The sequence below is a fragment of the Amblyomma mixtum genome, chromosome 4, assembly GCF_055824585.1.
Source record: "Amblyomma mixtum isolate Tamu chromosome 4, ASM5582458v1, whole genome shotgun sequence".
In the NCBI taxonomy this organism is placed as follows: Eukaryota; Metazoa; Arthropoda; class Arachnida; order Ixodida; family Ixodidae; genus Amblyomma; species Amblyomma mixtum.
Window position 1 is genome coordinate 82,407,361 of NC_143015.1, and position 22,210 is coordinate 82,429,570.

The 22,210-nt window shown below is 49.4% G+C and overlaps 1 long non-coding RNA gene across 4 annotated transcripts; it reads right to left on the reverse strand.

Annotated features, from left to right (window-relative positions):
• Positions 1-7,509: 7,509 nt before the first annotated feature.
• On the reverse strand, positions 7,510-13,390 carry LOC149347205 (uncharacterized). 4 transcript variants are annotated; one of them, XR_016292512.1, is made up of 6 exons: positions 9,237-13,390; positions 8,511-8,658; positions 8,248-8,398; positions 7,967-8,131; positions 7,795-7,864; positions 7,510-7,596 (listed from the first exon to the last, which is right to left on the reverse strand). It is a non-coding gene; the product is annotated as an uncharacterized LOC149347205 (long non-coding RNA). The 4 variants fall into 4 exon arrangements; XR_016292513.1 differs by having other exon boundaries at positions 8,511-8,567; positions 9,237-13,328; XR_016292510.1 differs by having other exon boundaries at positions 8,511-13,310.
• Between the last annotated feature and the right edge of the window lie 8,820 nt (positions 13,391-22,210).

A 22,210-nucleotide genomic window follows, 5' to 3' on the forward strand; every position in this document is an offset into this window, starting at 1 on the left:
CGCAGCAAGGAAGAGCTCGGTTGTGCGGCTAGTATGCTTCACATAAAAGAGCCGCTTCACACTGCCACCACCTGACGCTACACTAGATTGAGTATGGTCTGGCGGGAACTGCAGACAAACTGCTGCATCTCTCCTTACCTTCATCTGTACCACCCTGCCTTGACCCTCCCACTCTGCTCCGCACGTCGGACGGCGAGGGCCACTCTCATACACTGCCTGTTTGAATACGTCCAATACATGGCAGTTCCCCCGCACCCAGCCCATCGCCCTCCTTATGGGAGGCCGCTCTGCGGGTTGCTCAACCAGCTGGCCAAAGATTGCTAATGGCCAGAGGTCTCCATCAGGCGCAGCTCCGTGGACTCGGGGACCAGTAGGAGCCCACCCTTGTGGACCTTCTTTCTTTTGTTGCAGTAGCTACACTAGGCTAGCAGAAGTGCATTTCGCGGAGCCACGCAAAGGCCACTACTGCGCATGCGCTGGAGCCACGGGCACGGCCGCTCGAGCTCCCTTGGGAGCGGCCTGCCGAATGCGCCTCGCGGCCTGTGATGGCGGAAGTACCAGCTTGCGCCGCCGCGGCAGCCGTGGCGCTGGCTATCGGTGAAGGAGTAGAAGCGCTGGCGGGGCGGTGTGCGCATTTTAACGGAATCGTTGCCTGCAGTTTTGCGGTGTATGCACTGCACCTCGCGGTATGCACTGGGCCTCGGAGCCCTGTGAGTTAGGGCTCCAAAATTTAATAAAAATTATATTTCGATCTACTGGTTGTTTATCCTGTAGTATTCATAATGGTATAAAGTAGGGAACGGGGTGGCCGGTTATGATTTCACACCTTTGGAAACGCAAATAAAATGAGCACGGTCGCGTACGCGGATGTTTGTCGATATCCGCGTGGTCGGTAAATTTCGCAGCACCGAAAGCTACGCAGAACACGCAACTAAGATTGCCATAACGACTACTGACATTGTCCACGCATGCTCAACTCATGCCCTTTGTTTACGGCACAGACGCACTTACGTTTTTCGAAGAAAGAGCGCCCTCAGATAACCAGAAATTTTTTTTTACTCAGTAGGCGAGCAGTAACAATTCTCCGTACATTTCCGCTTATGCAGGACATAAATACATGTTGTAACGTGACGGCGAGCCGAAGACAAGACTACACGGCGAATGGCCATGGCATGATTTAATAGTGGTGGTGGGCCTTGCGCGAGCGCTCCTGTACTCGCCACTGCTCGCTCTGTAGTCTTGTAGTTGGCGACAATATTGTGAATTATGTCAAGGTGGAGGGGCTAAAGGCGAACCATTCTTCTTCTCACGAGACTTTCACATGTGTCTCCTCACGAGACAAGCCGCCGCGGTGGCTCAGCGGTTATGGTACTCGGCTGCTGACCCGAAAGACGCGGGTTCGATCCCGGCCGCGGCGGCTGGAATTTCTTTGGAGGAGAAATTCTAGAGGCCCGTGTACTGTGCGATGTCAGTGCACGTTAAAGAACCCCAGGTGGTCGAAATTTTCGGAGCCCTTCACTACGGCGTCTCTCATAGCCTTAGTCGCTTTGGGACGTTAAACCCCATAAACCAACCAATCCTCACGAGACGAGCACATCTGACAACAGCACAAGGATACTTCGTGCACCTTTGATACAATAATAAATATACGCAGCACACAAAAATGAAAGGTAATAGCTAGAAACACTTTAATAAGACCATCGTCAAACATGTGCTCTCTATAGACGCAAGACTTTTCGAGACAGAGGCTTCCGCGAAAGTTTTAGGATACTTTCCAGCGAGCTATTCACGTCTCCTGCCCAGTTGGCTAGGAGTGGCCTCAACAGCTTCTGCAGCGTGCTTCGGCACGGCAGTTTCAGATGCTTTCTGCCGCGCACCAAGTCGTATCCTTTGGAGGACGTTGCTTTCCATAATATACACTCTCTCAATGTTGGCTCGTCCCAAGCTGGTCTTGCTTTGCCAAAGTTCATGACCTGTTCCAAGACAAACTTCGCAGTCTTGTCCCCGTCTGCTGCAGCCTTGGACATGTTCACTGCGGCCTGCACAGCTCGGTCATCTTCATAACGTTTCAATCGTTGGCGGACTTCGTCATAACTTTCTTGCAGCTTTTGCAGTCGCTCATTAAGTCCTCGGGTTTGCATTTCGAAGCGATGAGCTCTTGTTTTAGTCTCGTCGAAAAAGCCTGTCAAATTGAATGACGTCTGACAGTCTTCATCTTTACACTCCTTTATCCGACATACTTCTACACCAATGCAATCGTCCGAAGAATGGCTTTCTGCTACATCTGACTGGACTCTGAAACTTTCGCTTCCGCTGTGTTCAGTGCTGAAATCTGAGTGTGCAGATTTCTCTTCCGCATTTATTCCTCTCGATTTACCTTCTAATGTACCGGTCGTCTGAGATATAAGAATGTCAGGTTGCGCACGACAAAACACTTGCGCTTCGTTCCTTGTCGATAATCCTCCTGATTGAAATGCAGTGAGCATACAACAGCTCTGGAGCTCGGTTGCCACTGGCTGCCCTTGTCACCACCTTGCCGCGAGATGTTGCGTAACCACTCCTTCCGAAGTGTCGCATTGAACGGTAGTTCATGGTAACAAAGTTCCGGGTTTCTTGCAGCATTCGATAGGGAGCGCGGCACACAAGTTTTTAGGCATTATCGAAAACCCCTTAAAGGATCTGGCAAAAAAAATGGCTGAGGCTTAGCTAAGGTTAAGCCTAGTCAGATGCGAAGCATATTGATGGCTAGGCTTGGTAATACATGGCTTTCCTTGGTTGAATGCTTGGTCATTTTAATGCAACCACTAGAAGCCTTCGTCGTGGGGGAAGACAACGGCATGGCTACAGCGGAACGCCGACTAACCCCGAGACGCGCGTTGGGTGAGCGCCTGGATTGCCACGGAAGCCGCGTCCGCCTGCCCGGTGGAGCGAGCGTTTCACCTACACCGAGTGTGAACGCGCGTTCGAAATGCGCGGGAGTGTGACGTCACCATACCAGGTGATTCACACGGCGTGCAACCGCAGCGACGGCACAAGTTGGAGCCCCGTCTGTCATCTGTCATGACGTCATTGTGTCATGTGGTGTGACGTCACCATACCACGTGGTCTGCACGGCGTGCAGCCGCAGCGACGGCACAAGTTGGAGCCCCGTCTCTCATCTGTCGTGACGTCATTGTGTCACGTGGTGTGACGTCACCACACCACGTGGTCTGCACGGCGTGCAACCGCAGCGACGGCACGAGTTGAAGCCCCGTCTCTCATCTGTCGTGACGTCATTGTGTCACGTGGTGTGCACGGCGTGTAACAGTCACGAAGGGCTTGGGTTACCTATTGTAATATGCTTCGCATAAAACGTAGCTTAAACGCCATCGTGGTAGGAGCACGTGCAGCAGAGCTTACCGAGGAGCATTCTTTCGCTCGACGAAGGCATACGACAAGGCACCGCGTTTACGGTTATTCGCCAGTGTTGTGCGCAGCTACACTCATAAAAAGTGTTCACAATGCTTGTTTTCGACGCACGTACGTGGACGCAGTGAAGTTCGAACAGGAACACCATGTAAACGCAAGAGAAAACACACAAAACCTCAGCTTCCGAGCCTCCGACCGCGCCGGCCTGCCGGGAGCGTGTCACTAAAGTCACTGGAACTCTGAAAGTACCGCATCTGTTTTCTCTTCGCCGCCGCGCCGCCTATTGGCCAGTTGCGATCACGTGATTAGGCGCCTCCATAGAGGGTCCACTCGCTCTAGGAGCCGACGGGGCGCAGTGCTTCCGATGCGGTTGGACTGCGTGTTTTACGAAGTAGCACGTTCAGTATCGCATCTGTGTGCGTGTGTGTCTGTCTGTGTGCGTGCGTGTGTCTGTGTGCGCGCGCGTGTCTGTGCCTCTTATCTGAGCGTATGTCTGTGTGCGTGTGCGTGTCTCTGTGCGCGCGCGTTTGTCTGTGTGCGTGCGTGTGTCTGTGTATGCGTGTCTGTCAGTGCATGTGTCTGCGTGCGTATCTGTGCACCGCGTGTGTCTGTCAGTGCGCGTATCTGCGTGCGTATCTGTGCACCGCGTGTGTCTGTGTGCGTGCGTGTCTCTGTCAGTGCGTGTGTCTGCGTGCGCATCTGTGCACCACGTGTGTGTGTGCACCACGTGTGTCTGTGTGCGTGCGTGTGTCTGTGTGCGTGCGTGCGTGTGTCTGTGTGCGTGTGTCTGCGTGCGTATCTGTGCACCGCGTGTGTCTGTCAGTGCGTGTGTCTGTGTATGCGCGTCTCTGTCAGTGCGTGTGTCTGTGTGCGTATCTGCACACCGCGTGTGTCTGTGTGCGTATCTGCACACCGCGTGTGTCTGTGTGCGCATCTGCACACCGCGTGTCTGTGTGCGCATCTGCACACCGCGTGTGTCTGTGTGCGTGCGTGTGTCTGTGCATGCGTGTCTCTGTGAGTGCGTGTGTCTGTATGCGTATCTCTGTCAGTGCGTGTGTCTGTATGCGTGCGTGTCTCTGTGTATGCGTGTCTCTGTCAGTGCGTGTGTCTGCGTGCGTATCTGTGCGCGCGTGTCTTTGTGCACCGCGTGTGTCTGTCTGTTTGCGTGTGCGTGTCTCTGTGCGTCGTGTGTCTGTGTGAGTGTGACAGCTATAAATGTCTTCGGAGACGTTGCTTTACGAGATTTCGGAGAGCTCGTCGACTTTAGGGTCGCCCAACTGCCTCCCACAAGCCTCCGACCGGCTACTGACCACACGGAGGGAAGAACAGGCGGCAGGAAACAGTAAGCGTAAAGGGAACGTTTTATACGCAGCAGACTTCCAAGTGAACCTATTTACTAAACGTTCTGTTATATGCCGCTGGTATGTACGCAGCCTGCCGGCTTTAAAGTTTTCCGGGTCCCGAAAACATGCATTTGCGAGCCTCTCGCGGAAGCGATAGGACAAGCCTGCTTCTTACGTTGTTAGCTCACACCCATGGGCTCAAGAATACGAGAGGTTGCGCAGCTGTCGTGCAACGCTTTCAAGGTTTCCGAAACCCTCACCTCATCTGAGCTCTCAATCATGAATACTTTCATTAATTTTTGCGCAAAACCGATGAACAAGGCCGCCGCAAGGTAGACTTTCTTCGCCTAGCAGACGACGCGCTCGCCGCGCTGGACCACCTCTGGCAACAACACCTCAATGTTGCCTGCGCGCCGCCCGCTGGTTGCGGTACTTTCAGAGTTCCAGTATAGAGGCTAGAAGGTTTGACTAGTGTCGTGAACGCGCCAACGGAGTGGAAATGATTTGCAATGACGGCTCACAGATGGCGCTGCCGCTAGCAGGTGTGTTGTGCGCGCGCTCGGCAGCAATGCCGGGAAACGCGTTTCGCTACGCGCATCTCGCTGTAACGGCTGCGATATTCGTGTGGCCAAAGCATAAAATATAATACGAGTGTCCATATGCTCTGCGGTGCATGCGGCGTCGGTCAGCAGCGGTATTCTCAGCAAACCACTTTCGAAGCTACTTCTTCAGGTGGACACAGCCTGTTGAAGCCGCGAGCAGTTATATTTTTGCTTTTCTATGCTTTGGTTGACCCATTTTCGCGGAAAAAGGAACAAATAAAAACTGTGCAACAAGACAGCGACGAAGGGAAAGGAACGAGCACAACACGACATGCGCAAAAACAAGAAAGGCTCGTTATCCAAGAGTTTGAGCTTGTCTTGTATAGCGACCGAGCGAAATTACGGCCTCACGTGTGCAAGGCACCACTCGCAGATGGTTGTTACAGCCCCGAATACATTAATTTAATCACATAAATAAGGGAACAGAACGCATTAACGGAATGTTTGTTTAAGGGAACATTTCACTGATGCAGTTTCATTGGCACCGCCTCGAGCAGCTTTTGCTTCCCGCTATTGGACGCCTTATCTCTGCTCATTGCCTTAGTAAAAAAATGCTACCTCGTCAATACATAAAACTTAATGATATCCCTTGTAAGAGCGCGGGAGTGCTCGCTGCAGCCAACTTCTTGGAGTTCACGCCCTTGTAGAAAATGTAAAAAAGACATCATGCTACCAGCATATGCAGCTTGTTTCTGCTGAAAAAGGCAGTGAATGCAGTGAATGCATTTTCTAGTGCAGTTATTAGCACTTCAATGCGCTTTGAAGCGTTCACCAAACCTCCATTATCATCCTGCCTCGTCAGTGAGGCTAGCCACCCTAGTGAGGCATTCGCATTTTCATCAGCCTGTAGGGGCAAGACAGCCAAGATGCACATGCGAAGGGGCACGGGAATATTTTCAGTGATTTCCTGAGAACGCAGCCAGCGACATACAAAAAGTGAGTCGGCTGTCGCTTTTCTTTTCTACACAGCCTTTATGGTCAAACATGTTGTCCTGCTCTTGCAGCACTGCTGAAGCATGTGCGAGATTTCCCTCGTCCAAGAGATCATCGATTAGGCTCGTTATCTGTGCCGCCTTTTCTTTCCTTACATCACAGAGCTGCAGAAGAGAACTCACAACCTCAGCTGGTGAATTTCCATTCCTTGGCGACCTTGCCAAGTTGTAGAAGGCAAGATTACTTACTATAAGCAAAAACTGTGCTGGAGAGGTGGTCACTGCAGCCGAATGATTGTCTTACAATTCCAAATAAATTCTCCAATTTGTCGTGGCTCAAATTCGCTGTCAGGAGGTATTTGTATTTTATAATGATGACGCGTCATATGATTCACAAGTGACAGTGTGCTTTTCAGCGTCACACGAAGTCCGAGGGCAGTCCCTGCACTGAAATTCCTCGCCGTGCTGAGCGGCGTACTGTCCCATTCATTCAAAAAAAGCTAGAAATTTTTTAGAAAGCTCGCACTTCCCACGAAACACAAAAAGCGCTAATAGACGTCTAAGAAAAGTCTCGGAAAAAAAAACTTGACATCTAGAAGAAGTTTCATCTAAGCAGTTTTTTAGACTTAGACGTTTACTAGCCCTCTATTAGCTCTGCTAACGCTACGCTTGTATACGGCTAGAAAACTTCTGAGGTAGAACTTTATTAGAATTTTTTTAGACGTTCCTTTTTTTTTCCGAAATGGGTGCCTGTATTATTTTACGCATTTCAAGACTGATTTTAGTGCTTCCTTTAAACCCTCTAAAGCTTTAAAAATGTTATGGTTCATTTTTCTGGTATACACCACTCAAAAATGAACTCAAAACTGGTTTGCAATGACCCGATCAATGAGCCCACATTACAAGGGATGTATAGCTGTAGTAATGAGCCATAAATGCATGTGCTAGCACACTTTTCAGTCACTGCGTTACTCTTTATTGAATCCAGTGCATATACACCCATACAAAAAAAAAAGAAAAGGATCAGGAAATTAATGTTAGAAGCCACGGAGGAGGTAGCTTCACCAGTTTGGCTGACGTTACAACGGTAAGCACTTGGATGGCGGGAAAGTGTCGACCAGCAACCAATTGTTAAATCAAAAATTCATTCGGCCCCGGGCGTTGTTCACAAGGGTAGCGTTGATGAGCAAGTTGCTGTGATGTGGATGGCACTGAAGAGCTCGCTAGGTGTTCCAAAAATCGCTTTTCTTGCAAGGAGGATGCCAACTAGACGGTAACAAGGGGAAGTCAAATCCAGCTCTGTTCAGCAGCCTGCAGAAGTGAAAAATATTAGAGTAACCAAAAGCACAGTCAGTCAGGTGCATGTAGAATGGCCAATGAGGAGTCGGAAGCAAATAAGACCAGGAAATGGAAAGGAGTGACAGCACAGGCAATAAAATAAGCTAACCAAAAACATATATGCATATGATGTCACTGCAAGCGGCATTTCCGCAGAGTGCTACGGCTCACCATAAACTCAAGAAGTCAATCACTGTGGAGGCCTTTAACAGAAGCAAAATCCAAACAGCGTGCATGGACACTGAAAGCCAAGCAGTCAATAGCAAGTGCACTGCCTTACTGTGATGCACACTGTACTCATCGAACCTCCAAAGCTGCATCTTGCAAACAGGCTTTCTCTTACCTGCAAGATGTGGCTCAATCAAAAGTGGTTGATGTTTGACATCTTGCACCGTCGCATGAAAACATAGCAGAGATGCTGCTGTCCTGGTAATGCCTGCATCACTTCAGTATACACCAGAGATGTGTTAAATCTTGGACCTTAACTTGACAGCCACACAGGGCACATCTGAAAGATAAGACAAATAAAAGTGCATGTGTATAAGGTTCCTAACACTGCATTGCCAAAGAAGCCCTTTCTAATCTGTACGATGAAGCTCAAACAGTGGGCAAGAGATTACTTACACCACTGCACAAGAAGCATTAGTCCAGATTCCCACCTCAGAACTGAAACAATCTCCAGGCCAAGTCGTCTGAACAACCAAGTACAAGGTGCTGCTATTAATTTGCGTGAAACTAGACCAGGTCCTTGCTCCTCCGGCCAACAGTTGGAGTTCTAAAGGACAAACAAATAATGGGGCTTGTGGAATGAACATTAGCAAAGAGCCTAGACCTATACAAGAAATCATGAAGTGAAAGAAAAGGTGTCAGCTGCAAAGCGTGCTTACCAAAACTTGAGAAGTTGAGCAGGCAAGGAGGTCCCCTGAAAACCACTGGTGAACAGCCTGTACCCAAAACGAAATGTACACAGTGAAGTAGGGACAACGCCAGCTGTGCACGGTGCAATGGTTTTCCAAAAAATAATAGCTGCCATGCCTGCAAAGAGCCGTAGTACTTCACTGCGCTGTCAAACAGCCTGCACACATACAGAGCAGCACCACTGAGTAAACTACCTTTGTGCCGGGGCTCTCAATCGCAATGAAATAAAAGCTTGACGCAGTTAAGATAACCACAGCCTTTTTAACGCGAGTTTCACTGACGGCAATCACAGCAAGGAGAATTGGAGCACACAGGTGGCCAGATGAGAGTCCTTGGCAAGAATAAAACCCTGCCAGAATGCAATAGAGCACAGACTTTAATCAATGTGTAGGAAAAAATTCGCGCCTTATCAACGTACGCTTAAACAAAGCTGGTTGGTTTGAAGCTTTGTCACGTTCACCTTGTCATCGCCTTGGTAAAGAAAGCAACTCGCATGCGATAGCAGCCTAGCTGTATCCACTTAACAAAAGCTCAAATACATGCAAATGCCCTGTTTTAATACATTCAACGCTGCACTTTGGTATGTAAAACACTGGCTGATACTGTTTTGTGATTTGTAAACCAAAGGTTCAATCAGGCGCGTTAGTGGCAAAGCCGACACTTTCACCACAGAAGAGAAATGGAAGGTTACTTACTTTTGCGGAAAACGAGGCTCACATCTCAGTGCAACACTGGTAGTAAACGATACCGCAGAAAAAAGGGAAAATGCAAACTGCAGCGGCGTGAAGTGCCAACCAGCGCGGAAAAAAGTGCGCAGCGAAACGTACTACAACGTGCGCAGCTGTGAGGACTCTGTGAGATTGCAGGTCTTATTTTAAATAAACACAAAAGTACAAACAATAAACGAGGCGGCTTTTATCGGAAAGGAAACCAATTTCAATACGAGCGAGAAAAAAGGAAAGGAACAAGGGAGCAGGGCGGCAACGCACGGGAAAGAAACACACGGTGGAACAGAACAAAGTGCTTACGGACAATACAGGGAAAAGAAAATCAAAGCGGAAAGTTCACACTACTTGTCTTATTTGAGCAACAAGCGGAGAGGACTGGCTGGGTGTCGGGCAGTCAAGGAGTCTCTTGGCGTTCCGATGTTGATGCGACGCTACCGCAGCGTCGGCGTCTGTGGGCTCCCGGCACGGTTTCCAGGTCTGGTATCCCGGAAAAGTCACGTAGGCGCCAGAAGCGGCCTGTGTGGAGCAGCTGACGGATGGACGGAGAAGAGTGGCGCCTGGGCCTGGTGGTTGAGGCTCTCGACGATGGATGTCCAGGTCTGGTGGCCCGGACGTCTGCGGCTGAGGCCCAAGCCCGTAACTCGGGGAGCCAGCAGAACTCGTCCACGTCCGTCGTCCACCGCGCTCTTCTCTTCTCTGCCACGTAATCCTCTTCGACCTGCCCCGCGTACCCCTCCGCACGCGCTCCTCGTGCTTTTTCTTCTCCTCACGAACGCCGCTGGGTGGCGCATCTCCTTACAGAAGGCCCCCTCTTCGGAAGTTTTTTCCAAGGGAAAGAACTCAACTTCAGGAGAGCGACACCAGACGCGTTCGACGATCGCAACACAGAACACCGCACCACAGCGCGCACACTACACACCACACACAATACGACGGTCGTCAATGTTCGAAGCGTTCACAGACATTTGCACACACAACACAGAGAGCACATGGAAAGTCAACGTAAAGCGTCCATAGAGGGCGAAGAAACACGGAAAGCATAAAAAGTAAGTAGCCGACACCCAAAAACAAAAATGAACAAACACAGACAATGCCAACAAGAACAGGTGTGGGCTGCATTCTTCCGTATTCCATTCTTCACATCAAACCACTTCACCGTCGCGAGAACTCTTTCAACTAGTACTTCCGTTTTCCTTTGTGAAACCGGTTTCTCCAAACCGACCTCGGTCTCCACCATGGTTTTAAATATCCCCGTCCTACGATGTTATACACTCTGTGCCAGCCGTTGTCCGCCGGCACCGATGGAACAACGGCGTCATTTACTTTGTTCTCCCTTTCCTTTGACACAGTCGGTTGACACTTAGCACACGATCTGACATAACTCTTAATGTCAGCCTGTACACCGGGCCAGTAAAACTCACTGAGCACCCTTGCTATTGTTTTCCGTATTCCTTGATGGCCGGTTAATGCACTCTTATGCGCCAACTTAAGGACTTGTGTGCGTAAGCCCTTCGGTACCACCGCTTGCTCAACGACTCGGCCAGGACACACTTGGTACGTCCGGAAAAGAACACCGTCATCTGTATCAAAAGAGTGGGCGGTCTGTCCCTTGCCACGAAATATTTGCCCCAACTTCCTGCGACACACCTCTAAAGTCGAGTCTTCTTCCTGTTTCAGGCGAAACTCCGGCCGTGACAAGTGGAGTGTGTTCAGAGTGGGGCTTTTACTACTCACTGAAACCTTTGCTGTCACCGTAAGGGAAGGAACATCGACCGAACTCGTCATGGCAAGGGAAACTGCCTGATCAGTGAGAACTGGCGGGTCAACCGGGAATGGAGGTTTAGCCCCGGGGACATTGCCTATTATAATGTCGTATAAGGGTGTAGACAAGCAGCGCGCGATGGCCTTACCCGAGAAGTATGGAGAAGAAATCACCACCTCCGCTTCCGGAACTTCTACACGGGTCCCATTGGCCAAGAATAATGTAGCCTTTTTCCCTGTTAGTGCCGCTGGCGGTACAAGAGACTCACGCACAACAATACCGGTGCTGCCCGTATCCCGTAATACCGAACCATGCTGGCCGAACACCTCACCGTGCGCCACGGGCATAGCAGTTTCCACCGGGTTGGAAGGACAGACCATCTCCCCCAACTGGCCCTCTACGCGCGTTACCACTGCAGGGTTATCGGGACATGAATACCGAGGTGTCATGCAACATGCGGACGCCTGACGGTCTTCTGGTCTCTTAGCTCTGCATGACTGGGCATCATGTCCTACCTTGCGACACCAGGTGCAATACAATTGCTTCGGCTTCGTCCGACAATCCGACGCCTTGTGCCCCAGTCTTGTCACAAAGAAAACACCGAAGGCGAGACTGTGGACCTGAAATCTCGTCTTTGGCTTTACCTATCGTGTGCTGCCCCTTTTCTTTAAAGACCAACAAGTTATTTTGCCGTTGTGCTTCGAGAAAATGATCGGCAGCCTCCGCCAGCTTGCAGACTGTCTTGCCCTCCCGTTCACGTAAGAAGAGAGCTAAACGGGGATGACAGTTGTTCAGGAACTGCTCGCTCACGACCATTTCACGACCCACCTCAAAAGTGCGGCCTTCTCCCCGCATCTCGACCCAACGGTCAAAGAAACTAAACAATCTGGCAGCATATTGCGAGGCCGTTTCTCCATCCTGGGGCTTGCTCTGGCGAAACTTCTCTCGGTACCCTTCCGCGGTGAACCTAAACCTCTGAAGCAAGGCAAGCTTCGCTTTATCATAATCCACGGAATCCTCAGGCGAGAGCCGACCGAAGACCCTAAGTGCTTCGCCGCCAAGGCACAAGCTCAACGCCGTTGCCCACTTTTCTTTTGGCCAACCCTGCCCCGTGGCCACATGCTCAAACCTCTTTAAGTAGGCATCGAGGTCATCCCGCGCTTCATTGAACTGTGGTATGAGGCTGTGCGGGTTAATGGAGCTAGCCGGTGCGACGCTACGCTCTCCACGGTCACTCGGAGGATTTGCGCCACCCTCCATGAGCCTTATTTGTAGCTGCAAGTTCCGCGCCTCTAACTCCAATTTCTGTTTCTCCGTCTCTAAATTCCGTGCCTCTAATTCCAATTTCTGCTTAGCAGCTTCACGCTCCGTCTCTAAATTCCGTGCCTCTAATTCCAATTTCTGCTTCGCAGCTTCACGCTCCGCAGCTCTCTCTCCCCGTGCCTTACGAAGCTCGTCCTCCACCCACGCTCGTAACTCCGCGCCGCACAAGCCCATGCGCTCGCCTAAAGCAACCAAATCTGAAGCGCTCATATTGTTCCTAAATTAACACAACAGGCAAATGAATAAAAACCGACCTCGTCCTGTCGTAGTGGACGCCAAATTTGTGAGGACTCTGTGAGATTGCAGGTCTTATTTTAAATAAACACAAAAGTACAAACAATAAACGAGGCGGCTTTTATCGGAAAGGAAACCAATTTCAATACGAGCGAGAAAAAAGGAAAGGAACAAGGGAGCAGGGCGGCAACGCACGGGAAAGAAACACACGGTGGAACAGAACAAAGTGCTTACGGACAATACAGGGAAAAGAAAATCAAAGCGGAAAGTTCACACTACTTGTCTTATTTGAGCAACAAGCGGAGAGGACTGGCTGGGTGTCGGGCAGTCAAGGAGTCTCTTGGCGTTCCGATGTTGATGCGACGCTACCGCAGCGTCGGCGTCTGTGGGCTCCCGGCACGGTTTCCAGGTCTGGTATCCCGGAAAAGTCACGTAGGCGCCAGAAGCGGCCTGTGTGGAGCAGCTGACGGATGGACGGAGAAGAGTGGCGCCTGGGCCTGGTGGTTGAGGCTCTCGACGATGGATGTCCAGGTCTGGTGGCCCGGACGTCTGCGGCTGAGGCCCAAGCCCGTAACTCGGGGAGCCAGCAGACCTCGTCCACGTCCGTCGTCCACCGCGCTCTTCTCTTCTCTGCCACGTAATCCTCTTCGACCTGCCCCGCGTACCCCTCCGCACGCGCTCCTCGTGCTTTTTCTTCTCCTCACGAACGCCGCTGGGTGGCGCTATCTCCTTACAGCAGCATCCGCTTCGCGCGCGTAGCTATCGCTATAGCCTCTGCAACGCGAAATGATCAAATGAAGCACTAAATTTCTAAACGTAAAAATAAACAAATCATCAAAGAACCAAAAAACAAATTGAATCTAATACTTTCATGTAAAACTAAGCACTTGCAGCTTCCACTAAGATTTTTTTCTGCTTTAAACGGTTAAAACCATTTTGGCAAACTAACCTGCATCGCCACCGTGCGGATCGACACAAAGCAGCAAGCTGCGGCGTGACTAGAGTGTAGCGTGACTCAAGAAAGATTGCCTCCAAGATACGCCGCCACGAAAAGATAGCGCGTGGGTGATCTGCGCGATAAACCGCGCGAGCGAGCTCGGCGAAGGCGGCGGGAAGGCGGCAAAGGCAGCGTGCGCTGCGCCTGTCAATCCGCCTGCTGCCGCCAGCTAGCCGAGGCGTAACAGATGCGTTCGCAACGTGAAGCAAATTTTTTCACTCGCGTAACTACCGTCGGCTTTCAGGGCCATTATATGTTACCTAAATCCAGCCTTACGAGTGGCGGGTTAGCTGCACTCGATATGGAACGTGATTCGGGCTCCGTAGGATAAAGCGCTTTCTGTGTTTGAATACAAAGAGCGGTCTTTGCACCGGCGCGCCTGCTCTTCGAAACGTCAAGCAGGAGAGCCATATAATTTATGTGCCGTGATTTACAGCATGTTTAATACACGGTGGCAACTCTGCTGATTACTGGCGCATCTCCTTGACGTGGTCTCAAGTTCCACGCGTTAGAAACAAGTCTAGAAAACATCTGACTACAGATGTTTCACAGAAGTTTCACAGCAAACGTCTGACTGCAGATGTTTAAGAGACGTCGCAGAGGAAACTTCTCCTTGTCGACATCTATGAGACGTTTGAACACAGCGCAAGACGTTTGTAGTCATTTGAAGCTGTTCCGAGACGTTCGTAAGACGTTTTGTGTTTCGTGGGTTGCTTCTGGGCGAAGCCCAGAAGCAAGTGCGAGCATAGTGCGAGCAAGTGCATGACAAATATCAAGCGTTCCATGAGCTTCACCAATCGTTCTGTTGGCTCAGTAGTACCGAAAATTTTGTCGAGCTTATCCTTGTAAAAAAAAAGTCCTTTCAAAACCTCATCGCTGAACTGCTGGAAGGCTAGGTAGGCACGCATTTTATCAAATGCGTTGTCATCCGTTGCGCACAAACATGCCAGGCAATAAGGAATGAAGTGAGCGAAGCAGAAACAAATGAGAAAGACGCCCTTTCACTCGACGAGCGACACCAGGATCTGCGGCGGCATCGGTCTTCTCGGCTCGTCTAACTCGCCTGCCGCGAACAGCGCCACCTACGCTAGCATCTAAACAGGTTTCGGCGTGGCGGCTGGCGAGGGCGCCTCCTCACGACACTAGTCAAAACTTCTAGCCTCTATAGTTCCAGTGACTTTACGTGTCACCGATGCTTGGCGCACCTAGCGGCCGAAATGGCAAGCAGCCGCATCACACTCTCCCCTTTGTCTGCTCCGCGACTCGGCAGGCCGCTCCCAAGGGAGGAGAGATCGAGCGGCCGTGCCACGGGCAGGGTTGCCAGATGGCTCCGACCTCAGGTAGCCAAATTGGCCTCAGTAGTAGCCCAAACGTAGCCAAAAGCGAAATTTATGCGTAGCCCAAAAGTAGTCAAAAATATTTGTTTTTGAGACGACATTTTTTAAGCATATTGAATTAATTTCCGGCAAGAATATTTACATATTAGATTTCTTTCCCGCACATGATGTCTGCGGGGGTGCGCATGGTGTGTTATTTCTACTGATCTCCATTAGGGGAGCTGGATGCCGCATCGGGCGCCTGAAAGTGAAGCCACCGGAAGTAAGTGGCCTTGTCCCGGGAGTCAGCATTTGGCAGTGCATGAAATGGGACCTCAGCACGCTTTTTCAGTTCCAGTTTTGTTTTCATAATTCGCATTTCGTCTTTTCGTCGTTTTCGTCTTTTTACATGACAATGCCGACCTGTTGCACCGTCAACTGAGCGAGGAGACCAGCGAAGTCTTCGGTAAAGACGTTTCAAAAATAAGGGTGCATTGCATCTCAATGGGACGACACTAGCAGACGACAGGACGTCGCTACACGTAGCAAGTATGGAGCCTCGTCTACTCGGCTCGGTGTCGTCTCGTTTGCCTAGCTTCGCCTACTCTGCTCTTTACTGTGATGCTTGTTCCCACGCTCAAGCCCAAGTTATGCTATCAATGGGGGATACATATAAGAAAGAATAGGTTGAAACATTCACCAGGCAGCTTACTTTGCAGCTACCATTTTACCGAATTATGTTTAGGCCGAACCGGAGCGAGGGCTAGGCTACTATCTGGGCAGGTGTCGACGGTGTTCGGTTGGTTCACATTAGCGCCTCCAAAATGTATGGTACTGCTTTTTCGACGGAGCGTGTCATGCTCTGTTTCGTACTGTAGCAAGTAAAGCCTGAATGGGCTTTTATTCGTGGCGCTTGGGGCAGTTGACTTCTAACAGCGCTTCTCACGCACACTGCAGCATTTGTCTTTCTTGTCAGTCGTTCCTCTCGCACTGTGCCTTTTCTTTCCTGCACGAAAATTTCTGTTTTAAGATGAGCTAGCCTCATCGTCATTCCACTACTTCTCCTTCACGGTCGGAAGACAAGAACCAGACAAGAACATAGTGTTTAATGCACGTACCCCTTTGCCGCGGCAGGGTGAGACATGCATGACTGTTTTCTTCGGTTTCTCTGAAATTACAGGGTTATGCAAACAATGCTCACATTTATCGCGTTAAGCTTGCTTGTTCCTTTCATACAACAGCAGACATTACACGAGAACAGCGCAAAAAACTGAGAACGAAAGGGCGAAAGATGCGACTTTTTGCATTGAAATACACAGCAGACACCTGACTTCCGGGACAAGCCGCCTAACTTCCGGTGGCTTCACTCGCGCTCGTCTCGGAAAGCGGGAATGCGGCATCCAGCCACCTAGTGAAGATCAGTGGTTCTTTCCGTTGTTACGTTTCGCATCCGTCATACACGCTAACCAGTGCGGCTAACTAGGTGCGCTAACCAGGTCCTAAAGATGGGGCCACAGTTCCACTTTGCCGGCGCGGCAGTAGGCCATATCACCCGAGGCGGGTGACGACAGCCAGTCTGCACGCAGAAAAGAACGGCGGCGCTACATAACGCAATCGCAGCTCTAGTTTAGGAATATTTCACCTTTTAAATGTTCACGCGCAGATTAGACACATCGACAGTGAAAATACCTTACTGTATACTTACGTAGCCTCACATTTCAATTTTATGCTTTAAGAGAAAGGTTCTCACTGAGAGCGTCACCTGAAAGCATCTATAAAAAAAAAGGATATAAGCCATTAGATGATATTCTATGTCGATATTATCTTCAGTCTAAAGGCATGTTCACAATAATGATAAAAACATATTACCCTTGAATTCCGGCTCCTTTTTCCATTTCTTTTTGTAGTTCCGGATGTACATCGCCCACTTGCCCATTCTGATTAAAGTTCTCGTAGCGACGGATCTAATGCCATGTCATGCCACTAACTTCCGCCGCCTTCGTTAGTTACAGTGGGTTCCGCGCCGCGCCGAAGGATGGCTCCATGGCTCCGCATGAGGGCACGCAGATTACGCAACGGAGAGGGCGCTCTCGCGTCGCTCGCAATGAATCTCGAGGGCTGCACGTGTGCCGCTTGAGGCTGCGGAAAAAGCGTAGGCTCTTGCGAGAGCCGCGCTTGCTGTGTCCACCACGAGAATAAGAAGAAACAGGAAGAGACCTTATTAATGCGTAAGCATTACATGCCTCATGCGTATCTTGAGCAGAATGTGTCCGCAGAACCAGATTAAACAGTACAAGAAAAGAACATGCCTGGCGGTGGGTTTCCAACCAGCCACCTACCGCAGCCGAAGCGGACGCCCAAACCACTAGGCCACGTCTATTGTTAACGGTTAACATGTGAGTATCACGAAACCGCGCAACAGAAGCGAAACAGTAGCATTTAATGCTTACGCATTCGCACCACGTAGGGAGACATAAGTTCTCTTCGTGTTTTACCTCTATTCTGGTACCATGGTCACCCGTGGTGCACCGTCAATTGGAGAACGCTCACATATGCAGACGGCAACAGTCTACGTTCGGTGGCGCGTGCGCGCGGGTGGCGTTAGTTCGCGGATTAAGTGGAATCTATAGGCCGTGAAGTGTTTCCGGGGGGCAACTTTCACGTAGTGTCCACTCTTTATGAAAGAAATCGACAGGCCATTATCCTTGACCGCCTGAAACACATAAGTTTTCTTGAACACAGCGTTTACAAATTGTCATTTTGTAGCAGACGCGCTCAATTTTTTTAACCATCTATAGCCTGCATTTTGATTCCAGCATGGCTTTTATTTCTGTCACTGTATAACTGTAACAGATCACATTATAATACTTTAACTTTTTTTTCACGCATGAAAAAGACGTAGCCCAAAAGTAGCCACATAGCCAAAACGAAATTTCTGACGCCAACTCGGACAAAAAGTAGCCCAATTTGGCTATTAATAGCCCAATCTGGCAACCCTGGCCACGGGTTTGTTCCTCGCGCCGTCGCTCCGCCGCAGCCGCTGCGCCGATTTTCGATCACTTCGCTATGAGGCTCACTACGCATGCGCAGAGTTGCGCCGCGCAGCTGGGATGTAAGTCGTACGCGATGCGCTCGCTTCTCAGACGCTCACCGTGGAAGAGCGGCCCTGCTCGTCACGGCAGCAGTATAGGTTACGTGAAATTCAGTCTTCCAATCGAGAAGTCGACGAATGGCACAAGGCCGGCCGACACCGTGACAAGGAGAGGAGAAAGGCTAAGCGGGTGCTCGAAACACCCGAAGAACGAGAGGAATGTCTCGCGAAGTGACGCCGTCAATCAGCTGAACGACGACGACGACGGCGTGTCGTTCTTCCTCCTCGTCTTCATTTCTTGTTTCACTCCATCCCCTTTTCCGGCGCGGTTCGGGTCTACATAGAAATGTCAGTCACTGCGCTATTTCCTTTCCGGAAATGCAGTTTTCAATTTGCAACTTTTCAGAGCTGCTAGGCTTAGCCAGTGCGCGTCATTTAATGTCATAAAGTGCGAAAGGTTCAAACAAATTAATGATTTTAGCCCAGAAAGGCACTGCTGAAAAATTAAGGCCAATCGCTTCTTTCCTTATGTTACTCTGCATAACGAGCTTACGGGCGACCCTGAGGAATGCAATTTCTGCAACGTACCTCTGAGTAAAAATCTGGCAGTGCCCTGAATCTCAGGAACCTCAACAGACTGATCCCTTTGATCAAGTCGCCTGGGAGTCCTACATCTGTGGCTGTGCAGAAGATAGTCCTCCACCTGGCGGAGGAGGCTTACTCCAGGACCTTCTCTGCGGTCATGGCGCGCGAGAGCCGGCAAGGGAGAGACCTTCCTGAGCCACTACCCGGAGGTCCAGGTCGAGGTGAATAAAGTCCTCTCTCTCTCAGGAAGGGGTCACAAAGAATAATTCTTCCTCAGTCGCCATTGAATAAATTATGGCTTAATTATAGAGTGGGCACCCAAAAGTTTCAGTGATCAACATGAAATATAAAAACACATAATGGTCACTTGCAGCGGTCAGTCACAAATATGCCGTTATTGCATAAGTATGCATAGAAATGACACTGGTTATGTACAAAAAGTTTTATGTAGATATCTTTCTTCTGTATTGCAATGGAAACTTTTGGATACCCCCCTCGTATATTCTAAGCTCTCCGTTCCAGCTTTTTACTCAGGATATAGGATCATACCATTTCAAGAAACACTGAAAACACTTCGGCAGCCGCCTGTTTTTCGCAGTTCGTGATGCAGGATGGAGACTGCGTCGACGTCACGCCGCGCTGGTGTTTGGCGCGCGAAGTTATAGAAAAATACGTTACACATAAATGTGATTATTGCACAAGTATGCATAGAAATGACACTGATTATGTACAAAAAGTTTTATGTAAATATCTTACTTCTGTATTCCATGGTAGAGAGAGGGTGTGGTAGATGGTCCTTGGCGATCACAAAATGAACAAGGGAGGGGAAAACCTCAGGTTGCTTGAGCCAACGTTTCGACAAGAGGACTTGTCTTCGTCTGGGCAACGTGTTCATCATTGGAAGGGATTAAATAGGGCCTTCGCTCCGAGGAGGAAAGCCCCGGGGGTGGAGAAGGAAAGTGGTGTGAGAGGGGATGCGTGTCAGGAAGGGGAGGGAGGTGAATCTTGAATCGTTAAGCTGCTATAGTGGAAAAAACTTATATCCGGGGGATGTGTAATGAACAAAGGCTTTGAAGGGGCTGCGACGGCGGGGAGGCGCTGGGCGGACCTGTAAAACTCAGATAAGAGGATTAGCAGCGTGGCACAGAGAAATGAGAACAAGGCAAACAAAATAGGCTGGCACTGGAAGGAGAAAGAAAGGGGGGGGCATTTCTAAGGAAGGACATGGCAGGCAGGGGGGGGGGGGGTTAATGGCTCGAGTTTAGAGAAAGCCAAAAGGTGGGGGCGGAGGGGGTAACAGGAATGTCATGGTTTCCGAGAACTGATACGGGATTAGGGAGAAAAAAATGTGAACAAAGGGAGAGGGTGAGAAGGCCAGAAATGCGGTGGAAGATATGACGTGGGAAGGGTGCAAAGAGCGATAATATACTTATGCGAGGTTCTAGGAAATGGTCTGACCACGTGGAAGACATTTGTTAGTTTAAAATTATGCTAACCCTGGAATGTACCTGAGAGATTCCAGGTTTCCTCTGGACATGTTAATCCCTGTTGGCTGCAGTGTTTTAAATTTTGTGGATTAGGAATGCTTCTCTGTATTTTCTGTCCCTAGTCGATTTGAAGCCTGACTGAAGAATGAACAATTTGAGTTCATCGAATTTGTGATGGCGTTGATTAAAATGGGTTGACACTGCCTTCTGTTCATTCCGTGTTGTGTCAGCCCGGTGCCCGTTTAATCTGGCACTCATTGTTTGCCCGGTTTCTCCGATATATTGTTTCTGGCAGAAAGAGCACTGGAGCATGTAGATAATATTGGACGATGTGCAGTCAAAACTAGTTTTTATATCGAAACTGAAATCGCTTGCCGTACTTTTAACCGTAGTGTCCCTTTGGAAATGTTTGCATGTCTTGCATCTAGGTCGAGAGCATGAAGTTACTGTCGGTGGTGATTTCTTACCGAGCCTAGCATGCACCAGTATGTCCTTCAGGTTTGTGTTGCGTCTGTATGTTACCCTTGGTGCGTCGCGAAATATTTTCTTGAGACGGTCGTTACCAGTTAAAATCGGGTGGTATTTCCGCAAAATATTGTTTATGTTTGGAAGCGCGTTTGAGTATTTCGTTATAAGTGCAGGAGGTCGTTGACTGTTAGCTTTTGTTCGTTTTTTAACAACTACATCTCGTTTCAAAGTAGTTGCTAATTGGAACGCATTATTAAGGGTTGTCTGTGGATGGTTTCTGGTAATTAGTGTGTTTTTTAGCGAGTGGAGCTGTTTCAGGTAGTCGTCGTCGCTACATATTCTTCTTAGTCTCGTTGCCTGTCCTACGAATATGCCTTGTTTGCAGTGTATTGGATGATGGCTAGTGAAATGTAAGTATTGCTGTCGGTCAGTAGGCTTCCTGTAAAGTGTGGTTTAGAGCTTGCTATTTTCTAAATGGACAGTGGTGTCAAGGAAATTGACTTGCGTTTTCGAGGAGTTGAAGGTGAATTTAATGCTGGAGTAGCATGAATTGAAATGTGTGAGGAATGCTTTCAGCGTCTCAGCCCCATGCTCCCATATCATGAAAATGTCGTCTATGTAACGCAGGTATATGAGTGGTTTTTTTAGAAATGAATTTAGAAGTTTAGATTCTAGTCGCCCCTTAAAAATGTTCGCGTAGGTGGGTGTGAAGGGAGTGCCCATACTTGTTCCAAATACTTGAAGGTATTAAGAAGAATCGAATTCAAAGTAGTTGAGTGTTAGTACCAATTCAAGTAGCGTGAGGTACACTTCAGTTTCGTGCGGGTGAGGACTTTGAGTTAGAATTTTGGAGAGCGCATCGATACCTTCATTTATGGGAATATTTGTGTACAAAGCGGCGACGTCAAGTGTGACAAGTATGGTATCTGCTGGGATAATGGAAGCGTCATTCAGAGACTCTATTATGCGAAGAAAGTGCGGTGTATCCTCGACAAAGGAAGGGAGGTGGGGGGGGGAATATCTGCAAGATAGTTGTTCAGAAAAATTGATAAATTCTCTGTGGGTGTGTTATTGTTTGAAACGATAGGTCTGCCGGGGATATCTGCGGTAAACAAGTCTTCTGCGGAAACCTTATGGTTTGGGGAAGTAGGTAAAAGCGTCCTGCCTGTTTGTTTAGCGAATTTAAGAAGTGGTAGTGGGACTGCGTGGTTAGTTCCCTTGATAATAAGTTTGCCAGGTTGTTCAGAATCAATTTGCAGAACTATGAAGTGGGATCTGAATCTAATTTCCTACAATGACAAGGGTTGTTGAGTTGCCTAAAAGCTTCTTTTTTGTATTTTTCGGCCAGCACGATAACTATGCTACCTCCTTTGTCTGCAGGCTTAATGACTATATCGGCTCTAGAAGCTAAGTGGTTCAGAGTAGCCTGTTCCGTTGGGGTAATGTTTCTGCGTTTTCGAGCTTGCTTTGTTTGGTCTATAATTTCTTTCGAGACAGATTTAATGTACAAGTCTAATTCGGCACTCTGCTGCGCTTCCGGCGTCCACGTGCTGTCGGCTTTGAGAGGGATGGGATTAAGGCTGGTTACTTCAGTAGGGTGAGCACGTGTTGACCACGTGTTACTGGAAAGAGCTAGGTTAGGAATCGGGGTGTTCGTTTTTTCGGTAAAGAATTACTT